This window comes from Salvia hispanica, chromosome 1 (assembly GCF_029641045.1).
Source record: "Salvia hispanica isolate PSC_SH4W2 chromosome 1, Shi_PSC_v1, whole genome shotgun sequence".
In the NCBI taxonomy this organism is placed as follows: Eukaryota; Viridiplantae; Streptophyta; class Magnoliopsida; order Lamiales; family Lamiaceae; genus Salvia; species Salvia hispanica.
In genome coordinates, this window is record NC_142692.1 from 41,944,039 (window position 1) to 41,963,547 (window position 19,509).

General features: G+C 29.0%; 1 long non-coding RNA gene across 1 annotated transcript; it reads left to right on the forward strand.

Annotated features, from left to right (window-relative positions):
• Nucleotides 1–14,159: 14,159 nt before the first annotated feature.
• Nucleotides 14,160–15,731, forward strand: LOC148933845 (uncharacterized). The gene is made up of 2 exons (XR_016134383.1): nt 14,160–14,510; nt 14,616–15,731. It is a non-coding gene; the product is annotated as an uncharacterized LOC148933845 (long non-coding RNA).
• The last annotated feature ends 3,778 nt before the right edge of the window (nt 15,732–19,509 follow it).

Consider the following 19,509-nt stretch of genomic DNA (forward strand, 5'->3'; position numbering starts at 1 on the left):
TAAATCGTGTTATATGATCTATTTATGATTAAAGCTATTAAATTTTGATCAAAACTAAGGTGTTGTCATATATTATTGATTAAATATTAGACACTATCAAATATTGATTATGCTATTAATTTTTGTTATTTAATAATTTTTATAATTAAAAAAATTTATTGATATTTAAAAAATAAAATTTAAAATTTAATTTTGTAAAATTAAATCTAATACTGAAATAAAGAAACAAAGTGAAAGATGACAAAAGGGAAGAAGAATGATAATTTTGAAATAATATCAAATTTAATACGTAACTGAAATAATATCAGATTTAAAATGTTAAAAGTGTAAAAATGACCAAATTGCCCTAACCTCTCAAAACCCCTCAAAAGGGCATTTTCATCTCGAAACAGTGCAAAAGGACCGTTTTTATATTAACTTGGTCCAGGAACTACTGGTGATATTTTTAAAATCCAGGGACCATCCTATAGTCCAGAGACCATTTTTGTAGTTCACTCAACTATGAAAAGACTTTAATTCCAATTCAGCATTAATAGCATTTTTAATTGTTATTTAAGTCCTCTATCTATCCTTGTAATATTGTTTTTTCATTGGGGAAAATAACATGACTAATACAATAAAAGTATAAAACTAATATGCTTGTTACAAATTTACACGCACAGTTAAGGAGCACTTAACCCTCATTAGAACAGTCCAAAGTTCGTGAATTTACTTATAAATATTCACATTTCATCACGATAATATACCATGTGTAGCCATATGATTTTTAGTTTGGTCGAAATTACTTTTTGGAGATTCATGCTCCCTCCATTCTATAGTAATAGAGTCATTTTGTCATTTTGATACGTTCTATAGTAATAGAGTCATTTCCCTTTTTAGCAAAAGTCAACACATTTTTCAACATCTACTTTATTCTCTCTTACTTTTTCCTCTCTTCATCTCTCTACCTTTTTCATTTTCCACTTTATTCTCCCTTTACTTAGGTGTCCATTATACATGGCCGGGCCAAGCCACAAAACGTGGCCAAGCCATAAAATCGTGGCCGGGCCACCAACGCCCATGTTTTACACTATAGTGGACATGCCCAAGCCACTAAATAATTTATTTTTTTCATTTTGTGTATATTTTAATTAAAAACGGGTATATTTATAGAATTTGTGTAGGAATGAGGTAAAAAAATGTGTATACTTATAGAATTAAAAAAAAAAAATCAAAAAATATAGAGAGCCGCGGCTCGTGGCCAATACAATAGGAGGGCCACGGCTCCCGCCCAAGAGCCGCAGCCGGGCATTCACTATAGGGAGCCGCGGCTCGCGGCTCTCCCGTGGCCCGGTCGCGGCTCCCCTATAGTGGACACTCTTAACTCACCTAACACAATTTTTCTGAATCTCCATACCAAAAAGAAACGCTTCCATTACTATGGAACGAAGGGAGTACATTTTATAAGCAAATGGCCCACACTTAAATGTCTGGAAATCAAAATAAATTTCAAAAAATTGGTCAAATTTGAGCGTAATTACAATTAAAAAATTATTAAAAGATGAGATATTATATTGTTATGATTGGAAAGTGATGTCGTATATGTGATTTCAAAGACAATTAATCCAAAAAAGTTCAATTGAAATCGCTATAAGGTTCAGACTTTCAGATTTAAATTTGCGCAATGCTTCAAAACTAGAGCCAAGAAGGATAATGAATTTAATAATACTCCATTTGTTCCATTTTAAAAGTATCATTTGAGTTCGACACAGATTTTAAAAAACGTAAAAAGAAAGTGGGTGAAAAAAGATAGTAAAATATTAGTCCTACTTTTATATATTAGTTTTATAATAGAGTAAACTACAAAAATTGTCCTTGAACTACGCGTTTATCTCGTAATTGAACCCTGTACTTTAAAAATATCCCCAAACAACCCTGGACTAAGCGTTTATTTCAAAATTGGTCCTTTTTCACTGTTTCGTGACGAAAATACCCTTTTAGGGGGTGTTGGGAGGTTTGGGCAATTTGGTCTTTTTACACTTTAAATCTGATATTATTTCAGTGATGTACTAAATCTGATATTATTTCAAAATTATCATTCTTCTTCCCTTTTTCCATCCTTCACTTTGTTTCTTTATTTCAATATTAGATTTAATTTTATAAAATTATATTTTAAATTTCAATTTTTAAATATTAATAAATTTTTATTAATTATTAAAATTACTATTAAATAACAAATTAATAGTTTTAATCAATATTTGATAGTGTCTAATATTTAATCAATAAGGTACGACGGCGCTTTAGTTTTAATCAATATTTAATAGTTTTAATCATAAATAGATCATATAACACGATTTATTCTGAGATAAATATGCATCTAATGTAAGACTAATATAATTTTCATTTATTAATTTGAAAACAATCAAAATTAACTAGAAAATTTCAACAAAATTCTCCTATATCAAATTTTTAGTAGTATCAAATTTTTAGTCAACTTCATAACTTTTAATCACAAGCAATTATAACAACCGAACGAAGGCTAAATAAAATAACTCTTATTTTTCCATCATGATTAATATGTACTTCTTCAATTCAGCTGAATATTATATTAAATAACAAAAATTAATAGTTTCAATATTTATAGTGTCCATGAATTAATAGTTTTAATTAAAAATTTTTATTGATATTTAAAAATTGAAATTTAAAATTTAATTTTATAAAATTAAATTTAATATTGAAATAAAGAAACAAAGTGAAGGATGACAAAAGGGAAGAAAAATGATAATTTTGAAATAATATCAGATTTAGTACATCACTGAAATAATATCAGATTTAAAGCGTAAAAATACCAAATTGCCTAAACCCCCCAAAACCCCCTAAAAGGGTTTTTTCGTCACGAAACAGTGAAAATAGACCAATTTTGAAACAAACACTTAGTCCAGGGTTGTCTGGGGATATTTTTAAAGTCCAGGGTTCAATTGCAAGATAAACGCATAGTCCAGAGACTATTTTTGTAGTTCGCTCTTTATAATAAGATGTGAGTGGAAAATTGTCAGTAAAATGTGAGACCTATTAACATTTATGAAATATTTCAACTAAGACTCTTAAAGTGGGACATCCTATAATAATAAATCGAAACTTCTAAAGCAGGACAGAGTCGCATAGGGAATACTCCATATATATAATACCTATGAAACTTGCCATTTAACCAGTTTCATGCTTGTAACTCGATCTCCAGCAATATATATCTTCCCATATTTTATTTTAATTTTTTTTTACTTTGATATATGTGTTAATATCAGACGTATTTCATAAGTTACTCCATCCGTTCTATAGAAATAAGTCATATTTTCTTTTTATAGAAATAAGCCATATTTCATTTATAGTAATATTTTTCTCATTCCTTTTTATATTATAGTAGTATTATTTATGGATCCGACTATCCACCACACATTTTAAACTATTTTTTTTCTTCTCTCTTAATTTATCAATTATATATTAAAATTTGTGATGATACCAAATGGTCTATTTACGGGACGGAGGGAGTATTTATGAACTATTCTATACAAGCATTTAAAAATTTATCAAATCTATACTATCAATAAAAGCTCAGTTCATTTTGGGGGGAAATCAAAGGGAATTCCCCCCTTTTTTCAAATTTGCGATTTGGGGGGAATTTTGCAAATGCCATCTGCCAACTCACACTTCCAAGCTTTGACCAATAGTTAAAATAACCCCACCACCTTTATGCATTAAACCATCAGATAATAGCATCATTTTTAATTGTAAAGCTGACTAAACATCATATCATCTATATATATACAAATACATTTTGTATGCATACGAAACACATAGCATAACAAGGTTTTCCCACCCAAACAAAAAGTAGGTTTTGCCTCCAAAAGAAAACGTGTCCCTCCCAAAAATAATGTGTGTTTTCCCCCCTCCAAAATGGAGGGGTTTTTTGGAGCTAAAAAAGGGGGGAAATCTGTTCATTCTAGAGCAAAAAAAATTTGAAATTTGAAATTTAAAACCCAAGATTATTTAGAAAGTTGTTCTATAAATATCAGTTGCAACAACACACATTCATAAATTACAGGTTCTTCTCTCTCTCTACGATTTACTTTCATATCTTTCTTCATCTTTATATTTTTTTTTTATTTCAATATTTTATTGCTTATCTTGACCATTTATATTTTGTAGATATTTAAGGTATGTGAATTTTATCTAATATTTTTCTTTTTTTACATAAGTTACAGGTTCTTCTCTCTCTCTACGTTTACTTTCATATCTTTCTTCATCTTCATCTTCATCTTTATATATATATTTTTTTAATGTTTTGTTGCTTATCTTGACCATTTATATTTTGCAGATATTTAAGGTATGTGAATATTATTTAACATTTTTCTTTTTTTACATAGGTTAACTCTTTAAACCACAATAGCATTAACTTCTATTAAATCTAATATCTCACAACATCTTCTGGGTTTTTGCAGATATTAACAAGCATTGAATATCAAAAGAAGAGTAAATTAGAGAATGATAAGAGAAGTACACATCCAGCAGAGAAAAAGCATAAAACCAAGAACAGATAAAGGCACTAACGAAATCAGCATAGGCCATGGCTTGCCGGAGCTGTCCAACCATTTATACAGAGGAAGTGAAACTGAATAGCTGAAAAAGGAGGGATATAGAGATGAAAGGAGTGAGAGATAGAGAGGGGTAAAAGGAGCAGATGAGAGAGAGTAATTTCCTAGGGAGTAGTAATATTTTTTTATCATTTTGTAAATTTGAGTGTCAGATGCACTTCTTTTTGTTTTTAGTAGTAATATTTTTTTTTATCATTTTGTACGTTTGAGTGTCAGATGCACTTCTTCTTTTTTTTATATATATATTTTGTGTAAGATGATTAGTCCAAAGACAAGGAAGGGAAGAGAAAAAATGACGAAGAGGTTTTTCTCTTCCATTGTTTCGATTAATAGGCAATAAATGTATACACATTGTGGAACAATAATTGCACAGAAAATAGAATGGAATGCATTTCATTGTCCATAAAATATGAGTTTGTAATATAATAGAGTACTATATAATTATAAAGGATTAAATATCTTAGTTTTCAACTGTAAAATGGGTTTTGAGTTTTATTTCTCTATTTATTTGTATTAATTCTCATAAGTCCATTAAATATATATTCTAATCAAATAATTTCAAATAGTATTAAATGGAGTACATTTTTTTACAGATCAATAAATCAACTTATCTAAAATAAACAACATCTACAATGTCATTTTTTTCTTTTATTGACCAATACTCTATGTAAATGATTATATATTTTTATTGATCAATAAATCAATGTCATTTCTTTCTTTTGTCTTAATATAATATATTTTCTTTTATTTTAATATACTTTAAGACATAAAATAGAATCCTCTATTTCTTCACCATTGGTTTCGTAAGGTATATTGCAAGGAAGAGAGAGAATGAGAGATACAATTAGAAATAGGTGGCACAAAGAGTTGAGATTAAGTTTAGTAGCCATATGATTATTGTGAAGCAATAGATTTTAAACTTCATTAATTAAGAGCAATGATACTCATTTTTAGTTGAAGCCAATATATATATATATATATATATATATATATATATATTGTCATAATTTGTAATTGCAAGTTCCAATGTAATTCATTGGTGGACAATATTGATGACCAACTAGACACTTTATATAAATGCTAATATTATATATGTATGCTCATATATATCTCGAGAGAGAGAAAGTAGAACAAGGATGTGGAGGTGAGATTAAAAGAATCAGAGGGGGTCAGAGGGGTTGGAAATTTAGTACTATTTCTTATTACTCCACAATTTAATTATGCTTTTGATATATTATTTTCTCTTCCTACTTAATCTATTTTTGATAGATTTTATTTTATATCTTTCTTATTCCAAAAATATTTCCACCAAAATTTACAGTTGTACTGCTTATAAAAGGTAGGAGATTTTTTAGGGATTTAAATATCCCAAAATTCTAATTCATCAAATGATTTCCACCATGCAAATTTATTTTGTTTCATTTTACTTTGTAAAAGATGAAAAGACTGAAAAGATTGAAAACTTTCATTTCTACATTGAGGATTGTGCAAAGAGTGCAAGTTGCTTCCCATTTTTTTTAATTGAGTAGACTGCAGTATTAAAAGTAATTCAGATGCAGTTCTTTAATGTCAAATTCAGCCATTAATAATTAATGCATTTAACAGGTTACGTAAGTTAAAATTCTATACTTTTGTAAAGTAAATAAATTAAAAAAAAAAATTCAGCAATTAATAATTAATGCAGTATAATATTAATAGGTACTACTAATATATACATTTTCTGTCCAACCTAATGAGCTCATTTTATAGGATTTAAACTTGAAACAAGTAGCATTAATTCATAGCTATCGTATTGATACCACCATAGAAATATGATATGATGTGATGTGATGTGATGTGTCCCACCAACATTATTTTGCTAAATGGAAATACAAAAGGGACCCACCTCTAGCTAATGCATACATGATTGCCCACTATAATATATTTTATGAAAATTTACACACCCACATATAATATGCATTACCATATATTCACTAATTCACTCACATATATATGGCCAATGATGGATTGGCTCAATGTATTCATTTGCATTTTATTTCTCACCATTATATATTTATTTTGATTAATTTTTTATGATAATAATATTACGTGAAATATTTATTATTGCATAATAAAAATTGATATTTTTATTAATTTTATTTTGTGTGTGAAGTTAAGAGAATAAAATAAAAGAGAAAGAATAAAATAGAGATAAGAGTGTTTCCATTTTTAGTGTTGTCTACTCAATTAATGTCATATTCCTAATAGCAAATCACACGTATATCAATAATGCATATTCCAAAAAGTTTTCTCTATTCTCAATGCATTTTCCTATTCCCAATTCATATTGCAGAGGCTATAATGACAAATGATGGATTGGCTCAATGCATGTTTGCATTTTATTTCTCACCACTATATATATTTATTTTTATTAATTTTTATAATAATAATAATAATAATAATAATAATAATAATAATGTTACATGAAATATTTATTATTGCATAATTAAAATTGATAATTTTATATAATTTTATTTTGTATGTGAAGTGAAGAGAGTAAAGTAAGAGAGAATAAAATAGAGATAAGAGTGTTTCCAAAATATATGTAGTAATGCTTATATGATTAGCAAGTAATATTCTTAATGCGTATTTTCCTATTCCCAATTCACATTGTATACATTTGCATATTCCAAAAAGTTTTCTCTATTCTTAATGCATAATTTGTCACCAATTAATCAATTTGGTACAATGTATAGATTTGCATTTTATTTAGGTTTTATGCAAAGTTTCTTAAAGAAGCTGTATAATTAATGTAACTTTTGGACTTTTTTTGGGATAAAGGTAAGGGAGATTGGATTCTTGGGATGAGACCCATACTGTTATATATGTTGTTGGCCTGACTCACTCCTTCATTAATAATTTTATTATTGTTCAGTGTACATTAATCGATTAAACATAAGATTATTAGGTAATTAATACTGATGGCATTATCAAATACTCCAAAAAATATACATTAATTAGATCATAATGATGGTATTAATCAAACTATTTTTTAGATTTTAATCGTTTAAATAGTTTATTAAATTTTGTCAAAAATTAATTAAGAAAACAAGTAAAAATTTGTAAACTATGTGTAATGCTATGTACTTTATATCAGGTATGGTCATGTAAATTAAAAATCGTTCCACATACTAATATAATACTCCCTGCGTCCCATGTTACTTGCACTTTTACTTTTCGGCACGTCACAAACTCCTTACGTTATTTATAGCTTAAGTTAGAATTAATGCATTTAACTAATATGTTAGTTTAAGTTAAGAGGTTCTTTATTAAGTGACGTCTCATTACACTTAATGTATACATTTGCATTTTATTTAGGTTTTATTCATGATTTTTTAATCTATGAAGATTACCATTTCTTGAATGAAACTTGATCTATGACATGAACTTCAACTTCTTCTCTATTCCAATGGTGTAGTTTCTGCATCACAGAGAAAGCATCGGAAGTAAGAAAAATATTTTTTTTTTGGTGGAAAGGCTTCATCAAATTACCCAACAGTATATTACTTTAATCCTGATAATTAAAAACTGACATTTATGTTAAATCAATCACAACAATCAGGTTAGGTGCAAAAGAGAGAGATAATAAATACACACATCAAGCTGAAGAGGCAAAATGGGAATGTAAGTACAATACCTTCTATGCTTTGTGAAAAATAAAAAAGACAATAACATTAAACACTTAGTAAAATGATGCGACTCAACTAATTCAATCACAGTTTTGAAACACACTCATATATCATTATCAATACTGAAGTAATAGACCAGTAACCACAAAGTAAGATGCATAAACATCAATAGACGAGCTTCCAAATACAGAAACTTGAATCCAGATGTATAAACATCGAGGGACAAGACTCATTACAGGAAATGCAAATAATCAAGAATACAGAGAAAAAAGTTATATAAACAAAAATGTATTTACAATTTCAAGATTTACTAATCAATAAAAAGTTATATAAACAAAAATGTATTTACAATTTCAAGATTTACTAATAATAAAATAAAAAAATTATCAAATAATACTTAGGACTGAACTCAACCAATAACAAAATCAATACTTAATTTGATCCAATTAGGACTTATTATCTCGCACAAGACAATGACAAAAACAAATTAGAAAAATCAAATCATATCAGATCAAATATTCTTATATATCGCAAGTTTTGTTGATAATAGCATATAGCAACAAATTTTAATTATTTTTCCTTTCCTACTACTCTATTTAAATAATTATATCTATATTTATTTAACAACATGAATATTATGATTAATGTTCGGATATTTGATGTGACTAATTATAAACCCAAGTGAAAATAATAGATATTTTTTTTTTCTTTGTTGAGTGTTAATTATATAGGTTTATTAAATCTTCAAAATTTTAAAAAATTTAAAAATAATCTTTTAATAAGTAAATAATTAAAATAAAAATTATGGAATTCTTAAAATCTAAACCATAATACGTTAGTTTGAATTAATATATTATACTATGTATTAAAATTTTTTAGAAATATAATAAGTATTAAGAGCTGGAATTAGTAATTCACTGAAATTTAATTGAAAACATTTTGATTCTACTTATATAGCCGTCTAACAATGTACTCAATTAATAAATTTTTTAAAACTTAATTAGTTTCTAGAATGTTTGTATCTATTTTTTAAACTTTTTTCTTTTTTTTTATCTATTTGTCTCTGTTTATACTCCATGTAGTCGTCTAACCATATAGTATTAATTAGTTTTGAAGGTACTGAATTACATATACATTAACGTGTATCAAATATGATAGATTAATAGAAGATATACATTTCATTTTCAGAATTGAGAAGGTTGGGTGATGAGAATGCATGTTCTTTTTTTCATTTCACTCATATTCACCATGGATTATGAGAATGACATGTTCTTTATTTTTCAAAATTTTAATACTTCAGATCACACTTTTTTAACCATCGGATATAAATAAGATTAAGTGTTCTCTCTCTCCATTTATTTTACTGAGCAGTGAGATTATGCCATCTATTACAATTTCATAGGCCAATAAATATTTTATTTATTATTAAAATATCTTTATATATTAAATGAAATAAATAAATAAAAATTATACCGAAATTCATATTTTTTTATCCTCTACAATTTGAGATCATATTTGCTATAGTTCTATTCAAAAAAAAAATATCTATAGCTCTCTACATGTAATATTTCTTCAATTTTATTATTTCTCATTTTTAAAAAAATTTATGCACCATGCATGATGAGAATGACATGTTCTTTATTTCCCAAAATTTTAATACTTCACATCCAACTAATCTGTTAACCAATGGTTACAAGAATTACTTCCAAAAAATTGCTTTTATGTCTTTTGACCAATTAATAATTAATAGTAGTTATCAATTATTCAAAGAAATCAAATCAATTTGCAGGTTCTGAATTTTCTTTATATATTTTTAAAAATGGGAGAACATAAATAGACAACCTACATATACAAATGATCTATTAATATAATCTCTCTTTACCATCTTATAGTTTTCCTCTCTCTACGACTCTACTTTAAAATCATGATTTTATATTTTATGTTTAAATAAATTAACTAGATTAATTTTGAGTAACATTTTACTCCATATACTAACATGGATACACATAAAATTGTAACATTATGGATATGTGTAAAATAATTTGTTACGTAAAAATCGTATTATAGTATAATTAAATGCAAGAAAATTAGCATTATACAACGTATAAAAAAAATTCAAACTTATTATATCATTAATTCATTGTACTATCTACAATTCTCAAATACTTCTACCATCTCCAAACATAAATTTATAGTTGTAGGAGTATATAAAATGTCCAAAAACCGGTTGAAGTACAAGTAAATGAATAGTTGAGGACCCCACAGAGCTGTAAATTCAATTGTCATTATTACTTTCTATTTCTCTTCCTTTTCTCCCCCCTTCATCCTTTCATCTTTCTGTAAAAGTATTTGTTGGAAAATGAAGAAATAAATTGTCCCCCACTATTGATTATAGTGGAGTTCCTAGGATACATTAATTATTTGAAGAGTTCCTAGAATGTAAAGTTCCAAATTTCTTTATTGTTGTAGTTGAAAAGTCTCAAACATCCCTATAAATAAGGGTGATGAGCATATCATTGATAAGAAAAAACAACAAGAAATACAAAAGGGACCCACCTCTAGCTAAAGCATACATGATTGCCCCACTATAATATATTTTATGAAAATTTTACACACCCACATATAATATACGTTACCATATATTCACTAATTCACTCATATATATATATGGCAGGGTCCATAATTTTCTATGTATTTGATTCATCAATATTTTTCACATCATTTAAAAAAATCGTAAGTTACTACCATTGAATTTAAATCGTAAGTTACTGCCATTGAGATTGAGATTTGATGGTAAGCTCCTTTCATTGTTATGCTTTAGTTGTACATATTTACTCATCTTATACTTCACCACATAATAATTTTTTAGAATTTAAAGTATCAATTTAATCTTCTTTTATACATGTAAATATGATACATAAGTTAATTCATTAAATATTTATGTATATTTAAAAGACTGCATAATTATGTCCACCAAATTTTGTCTTCTTGATTTATTAACATAATCTCATTTTAACTGTATAAAAAAATAAGACTGTAATCCTTAATTTGAATCCCCTTATAAAAATATTTTAATATATTTTAGTTTATTTAATTTCATACTGAATTTTATACTTTTTTTTTCTAATGTAGAAATTCCACTAGACCGTCTTATTATTATTAACTACCTTTACATAATGCAATGCTAAAATAATAATTTACATAGTTAATTTGTTGTGTGCAATACAGACAAAATTTAATTTATGTATATATCAATAAAAAAGAAAATAGTCTCACAAAATAAATGTGTTTAATTTTAAATATATATATATATATATAATAAAATTTTCACATTTAATTGTTTATAAAAAGTAGTATTGCCCTGGTTCTTTGGTTGATTGCACAATCTTAGGATGATACTATTATCTTTTACTTTCTAATACAATTTGCCATATAAATACAATTTATAGGGAAAATAACAAACATTTTTCTATCCCAGGTTCTTATTTCTCTCTCTATATTCTTAGAGGGACTTTTTTTTATCTCTCTACAATTTCTTCTGTCTAATTTATTGTTCATTTGAAACGGAGGGCATCTCCAATAATGATGCAAAACTCATCTTTGGGGTAGAATTCGCCTCAAAATAAAAGCAAGGACATATCTGGAGAGTTGTTGATGGTTGAAGAACTTAGGAAGAAAATTTTGAGATGCAAAGCCATAGAAGAAAACGAAAAAAACAGAGAAGGGAAAGAAGATAGCAGCGTTGCAGAGAGAGAAATTTAGGTTTAAATTAGTAGTAGAATATAGTTAGTGGGATGGGCTAATTAAATACTAATATACGTATTTGTTTTTAGACTTGTGATAGGCTAATTAATTAATCATATATGTATCATGTTATGTTATCACGTGGAGTATTTATTTTGTTTAAGAGTATGACAATAATAGTTGATTACTACATAAAGAGAGTTGAAGTGTGTGATAAAATGACAAAAAGTTACATATGTAAAAAAAAGACATAAAGTTGACATGTGTAACAAAAGAGTAAAAGTTGATGTGACAAAAAAGACAAATAGAAGTACCATCATGCATTTTCATTCACCCACTCCTCATTACTATTGCTAAATATCAACTTTTAAATATAGAGACAACCAATTATACATAACAAGGTTTTTTCCCCAAAAAAATGAGCGTGACTTCTATATAACAAGTATTTCCCTCATAAAAAAAGAGCAGGTTTTCTCTCTAAAAAAAGAGCAAATATTTCCCCCCAAAATAATGGGAGGAATTTCCCTCCTAAAAAAAGAGCAGGTTTTCCCTCCCAAACAATGTGAGAAAACTTTTATCATTTTTCAGAGCTAAAAATTTAAAATTTGAATTTTAAGAGCCAAAACTCAACTTGTCACGACCGCGCTTTGCTAAGGATAGCATTGCTCGGTAAGTCATGACCAGGGGAGGGAATTAAGAAGAGGGGGTAGAAAGGGGATGAAAGAATTAATGATAAGACACAAATATTTCTTCATAAGATGAGAGATGGTCACGAGACAACAAAGATCATGAAAATTTGAAAGAGTGTTTATCACAGATCACTCGTTACTGATCGTTTTTCCTATGACCCATCTAATACAAAATACTACGACAAAAACACAGTGGAAGGAGTTGTAACCACATGGTCATGTGTATGAAGACACATGCCACGAAAATCCTACAAAAGAGATGAGACGACCTCCAACTCCACTCAGCCACCATTTCATCACTTGCTCAACCTGCACGTTTAGAAATACATGCAGGGCTGAGTACGGGGTACTCAGTGAACACATTGCCGAAAGATACACATATAAGAAAAAGTTATTATCATGTCATCACAGTAACACACGGGGGTTTTTCTTAAAAGGCCCGAGCTTAATAAGTTCATTTTTATAAAGTTCGCTTGATCAAGCTAAGTTCATTCCATCAATCCGCCATATCTAATGGTTCATTGTGTGTCGGGAAGGTGGCCACCTTCCACGATCACATTGACCGGCCAACCCTTACGATGACTCACGGTCCATTCCTTTGTGTACACTAACTCGAATAGGATCTTGGTCCTATTGGAGCCGAATTCGATTCATTCATTCATTCATTTGGCATCGCCAAACAGATAGGCATCATAAAATAAACAATTTATGGCACGATAACATTTTTAAAAAAAGGTAAGTGCGATTTTATCAAGCAAACATCATTTCATATATTTGATAATTTTATCCACACTTAACGTGTTGGATATAAAGCCCACCTCAAAGCTTCCAAGTAAAACTCTACAAAAGCTCGACCTTGGGTAATCAAACTCCGCGAACACGCCCTTCTTGAAAGAGTATAATGATTTAAATTAGTTTTTATGAACATACATAAGGTGCATGACATGAAATGATCCTACATGTAGTATGTGTCCTACGTTCGGGGTTCGATCAAGATAACTTCATTCCACTTAAAAAGTGGATCTCTATTTCATAAGAGACCTTAAAATTTATTACTTGGGAGATGGTTCATTTAGCTCCTACATTCTTAACTTCAAGAAATTAATTAAGTAAGGAGGGCAAGATATTAATTAATCATAAGATTAATTATTTAAAAGCTTCAAACATTTCAAGAAATATTAATCCAAAATTAAAAGATAAGGTTCATTTTATTACTTATGCATCAAAGCCCAAAATTCTCATTTCCTCTAAGTTCTTTGACCCAAGATAAAAATAATTAAAAGACCATCTTGCAAATGAATAAATTACTTGGCCCAAAGGGGAGGCCCAAAGAAATAAAAAAAACAAAAGGAACCCTAGAAGAACAAAAATCAGATTTCCTCTCCCCCTTTCTTTTCTTCTTCACAGCGGCGCCCCCCCCCCCCCCCTCCTTCTCCTTCTCTACTGCCCAGCCGGCCATGGCGTCGCCGGCGAGCGACGCCGGCCGGCCTACCTGCCTCTCGTCTCTCTCTCAAAATCTCCATCCAACCGTCCCCTATCTCGCGGCTCCTCCCTCTCTCTCGGCCTCACTCTCGGTTTCTCTCTCTCTCTCTTCTACTCCGCCGGGTTCAGCCACGGCGCCGCCGGCGAGGACGCCGACGCGTTTCCTCTCTCTCTCAGTCTCGCTTTCTCTTGGTCTCGCCTCAGCCACCTTGGCGTTGCCGGTGAGCGACGCCGGCCGCCGGTCGTGTCTGCCTCCTCCTCTCCTCGTCGCCCGTTCACCGCCGACCTCCGCCGTCCAGGTACTTCTTCTTCTTCCCTCCTTCTCTTCATCCTCTCACCTCACACACTAAGTTTATGGACGTTCGAACATACACACATACTTCTTACTCTCGGTTTGATTTCAGGCGCCGATTCGCCGAGTGAGGGGAGAAGGGTGTAGCGGGGTTTCTTTCGGGGTAGCTGCGGCGTCGTGGGTGGCTGCCGGAGGCAGCAGCGATGGCGGTGGCTGCTGGGGACAGCAGCGGGGCGGCGGTGGCTGCTCCGAGGGCAGCGAGGCGGGGGTGGTTGTTTTCGGTGGCTCGGTGTTTTCATGAACTCTAAAGAGCTAAGTCCACATTTTCATCTTATGCTCGATATTAACTTGGATAAGAGAGTTCGTGTTTTCAAGAATGACAACATGTTTTGGTGTTCAAGTCTATAGGTTTAAACATATGATAGCTAAGTTATTGTTTGAACCAAAGGAATTTAGGTATGTGCATAGATAGTCTTATGTTCAAGGTACCTAGTTCTTGTTTTTAAAAAAAAAGTGAGCAATGTTTGGTCTATTGATATTGGTATGAGAAGGGAATGTTTGAATGAATCGCTATCATGGTGTGATCGAATTTAATCAATTGTGATGTAAAGTCTAGAGAATTTAACATGGTGAAAGAAAGTTACCTTGAAGAAGTGGAGGTGGTGACGAGAGACTTTATTTCCTTTGCTTGAAACTTTCCAAATCCTCACTTGAATGAAATTTGGTGGTGTAGTGTTTCTTTGTAGTGGAATAAAAGATTTCAAGGATGAGATGAGTGTAGTATTTATAGAAGAATTGATGCATAGGAAGAACATGGGTAAAAGCTTGATTCATGGAGGAATTATATTGCCCAATGGTTAGGGACTTTTTGCCAAATGAGGTAAGTTGTCACTTCAATCATTTGTCATGCCAAAAATGACAAGAATATTATGTCACGTCACTTAAAAAGGCGTGAGCCGTCAATTGGAAAACGTGAGCCGCCGTTTGGTTTGCGTGTTTGATGTGATTTGATTTCGTCGATTGTCTCGTCTTGATTTAACGTGCTTCTTTTCCATTCGTGTAGGTATCGGGGTTCAAGACGTGGCTATTGCGCAAGATCCGGAGGGCATGGAGAGTATTTTATTTTTTTATAAATATTTACTTAAACGTTGAACTCGTGTACGGACTTTTATTTGAAACTCGGTCTTCACAAACGGACTTTTATTAGAGCAAACATTTATATTGACTATTACTATTTTTTGTTCACTACTCAAAATATACTTCACAACGATTAATCATAACAAGAAGTAATAATAAGAAAATTTAGACGCGAAACTTATATATATATATATATAGATCGGTGTTCTAAGCCTTAGGGTAAAAAGTCGGGGTGTTACACAACTAGAAGTTGCCCTATAAATATTCATTCCAACAACAAACATTTCTTAATCCTAAAATCAAGGATAGTGAATATTTTTATGAATTTAAAAATTAAGTCAAAATGTACTACACAAAAAATAATTAGGACCTAGATCAGTGACGGTTCATAAAATAAATTCAAAAATAACAAATTCATTTATATTCAAGTTTCCATTAGATATATATAAATTTTTAATATTTAAATAATCAAACCTTTCATTTATTTAATTTAAAATACACATTTTTTTGTTTAATTAGTTTATCCCTTATTTCGGTAATATGTAGTCAATTTTATTCTTCTTTTCTCCTTTTTTTTCTTTTCCTCCTCAACTTTATTTCTTATTTTCGTCGCAAATCATTTAATCTATTTGATACAATGAACTAATTTATAACTCTCCTTTCTTTATAACATTTAATCTATTTGATGCAATAAAAATTTATTACTCTCCTTTTTTTATAAAAGTGCAGCACAAACTCACACTAAACAACTTTTATATGATAAAGCATTGTGCATCTTATGACAAATCATATAGTAAATTATTAAAAAAAATAAAGATGAACATATATAAATTACGTTTATAATGTATTTAAACTTTGAATTGAATTAGATTTGAATAACATAAATTATTTTTATATTTAACCATAGTATTTTATAAACATAAGAATGCATGAAATGATATGAAAATTTTATAAAAGATTTGCACAAGATTTTGAGTTTGATTACAAATATTTATATTAAATCTATTTTTTTAAAAAAAATTTGCAGCAGATATTTAATTTAAAAAGTTATTCTTTTTACTAAATTATTAAAAAGAATTAGTTTGTTGGACAGTGATAAATTAATGATATTGAGAATAGGAATCTAAAATAGAGGGATTTCTTGAAGAAAAAAAGGAGGGGGGAAATGTGTTCACTTTAGAGCAAAAAATATTAAAATTTGAAATTTAATCTAATGTTGTAGAGGGATTAAATGATCATAATTTGAAAGTTAAAAAAGGCTGAATTGAATCAAGAAAATATAAATTATAGAGTAAAAATGGCCGACTGTGGTTAGGAAGACAAGAATGGTTTTCAAACAAATGTTAAAAATTTAATATTATTATATTTTAGAATTATCAAAATATTTTTTCCATGTATGTCAACAAATATCAATGATGAGTATAAAAAAGTCTACAAAATTAATGCAAATCACACATATATCAATGATGCATATTCCAAACAACAAATCTATTCCAAAAAGTTTTCTCTATTCTCAATGTATTTTCCTATTTCCAATTCATATTGCAGAGGCTATAATGGCCAATGATGGATTGGCTCAATGAATTCATTTGCATTTTATTTCTCACCATTATATATTTATTTTGATTAAATTTTTATAATAATAATATTACGGGAAATATTTATTATTGCATAATAAAAATTGATATTTTTATGTAATTTTATTTTGTGTGTGAAGTTAAGAGAGAAAGAATAAAATAGAGATAGGAGTGTTTCCCTTTTTAGTGTTGTCTACTCAATTAATGCCATATTCCTAATAGGAAATCACACGTATATCAATAATGCATATTCCAAAAAGTTTTCTCTATTCTCAATGCATTTTCCTATTCCCAATTCACACTGCAGAGGCTATAATGACAAATGATGGATTGGCTCAATGCATGTTTGCATTTTATTTCTCACCATTATATACATTTATTTTTATTAATTTTTATAATAATAATAATATTACATGAAATATTTATTATTGCATAATTAAAATTGATAATTTTATATAATTTTATTTTGTATGTGAAGTGAAGAGAGTAAAGTAAGAGAGAATAAAATAGAGATAAGAGTGTTTCCAAAATATATGTAGTAATGCTTATATGATTAGCAAGTAATATTCTTAATGCATTTTCCTATTCCCAATTCACATTGTATACATTTGCATATTCCAAAAAGTTTTCTCTATTCTCAATGCATAATTTGTTACCAATTAATCAATTTGGTTCAATGTATAGATTTGCATTTTATTTAGGTTTTATGCAAAGCTTCTTAAAGAAGCTGTATAATTGATGTAACTTTTGGACTTTTTTCTGGGATAAAGGTAAGGGAGATTGGATTCTTGGGATGAGACCCATACTGTTATATATGTTGTTGGCCTGACCTACCATCTCACTCCTTCATTAATAATTTTATTATTGTTTAGTGTACATTAATCGGTTAAACATAAGATTATTAGGTAATTAATATTGATGGCATTATCAAATACTCCAAAAAAATACATTAATTAGATCATAATGATGGTATTAATCAAACTATTTCTTAGATTTTAATCGTTTAAATAGTTTATTAAATTTTGTCAAAATTTAATTAAGAAAACAAGTAAAAATTTGTAAACTATGTGTAATGCTATGTACTTTATATCAGGTATGGTCATGTGAATTAAAAATCATTCCACATACTAATGTAATATAAATTTAATCAATTTGGCTCAATGTATACATTTGCATTTTATTTAGGTTTTATTCAAATCTTTTTAAAGAGCTATATAATAGATGTAACTTTTGGACTTTTTTATTGTCTTTGATTGATTGTAATCAGTCAATCAATCAAACTTTTGTTTTGTACAATGGACAATTTACTTTTTATAATATGCATTCCATATTCGTTTATTTTTTATAACATGGAGTAACATTCCACATCATATGCATTCCATATTCTTAGTAAACAAAACAAATTCAAGAAATCTGGAGTAAAATTTATGGCGTGAAAGAGGTAGTAATAACTAAGAAATAAAGGCACAACTTGGAGGAATTGAAAAGTGCCGTTGGGAGGAATTGAATAGTGTTGTTGGACTTATATAGCGAATAATGCAACCCTAAAAGTGAATTTGGGCTACGCTAATATGTTTTGGGCCAAAAATAATTAAAGATTAACTAAACCCCACTTGAATTAATAAATGATAATTTTAAATTTGATTTGTGGCCGTGTAGAAGTATTAGTTTTAGTAAATTGAAGGTATTAGTCTTAGTAAATGTTAATTATAGTCATGTAGGAATATTAGTCTTAGTAATTAAAGGTATTTGTTTTAAAGTTTTGATTATGGCCATGTAGGAGTATTAGTTTTAGTAAATTTTATCACATACTTAAGATGACAAATTTTTCTTTTTAGTTTGCCCCAAATAAGATGATACTTTTATCTTTTCTGAAAACGTTCTTTCTTCAACTAATACACTTAACCATGTTTCTCATTCCAATTAAAATATCGAGCTTTTTTTCTCTATTCATTTAAATCATTAATTGTTTATTTTTGTAGATAAAAAATTAATCTTAATAATATATAGTGATATCAAAATGTAACATTATTAACAATACTTAAATATATACTTATTCAATTAATAAAATAGTGCATCGTCCTGATATTGAATATTTGGACAATATTTCATTAGATGGATGGAGCATATAACGATTCGAATCTAAAGTTCACATGTATCAATTATACATGATTATGTACTTATTTAATTACTAAAAGTATCGTCAGTTGCGCATCGCGCTGGGGAGCAAGTGTAAATCCAACAATCCAAGGGTTTAGTAGTACATGAGGTTAGGGTATAGTACCAACTCAA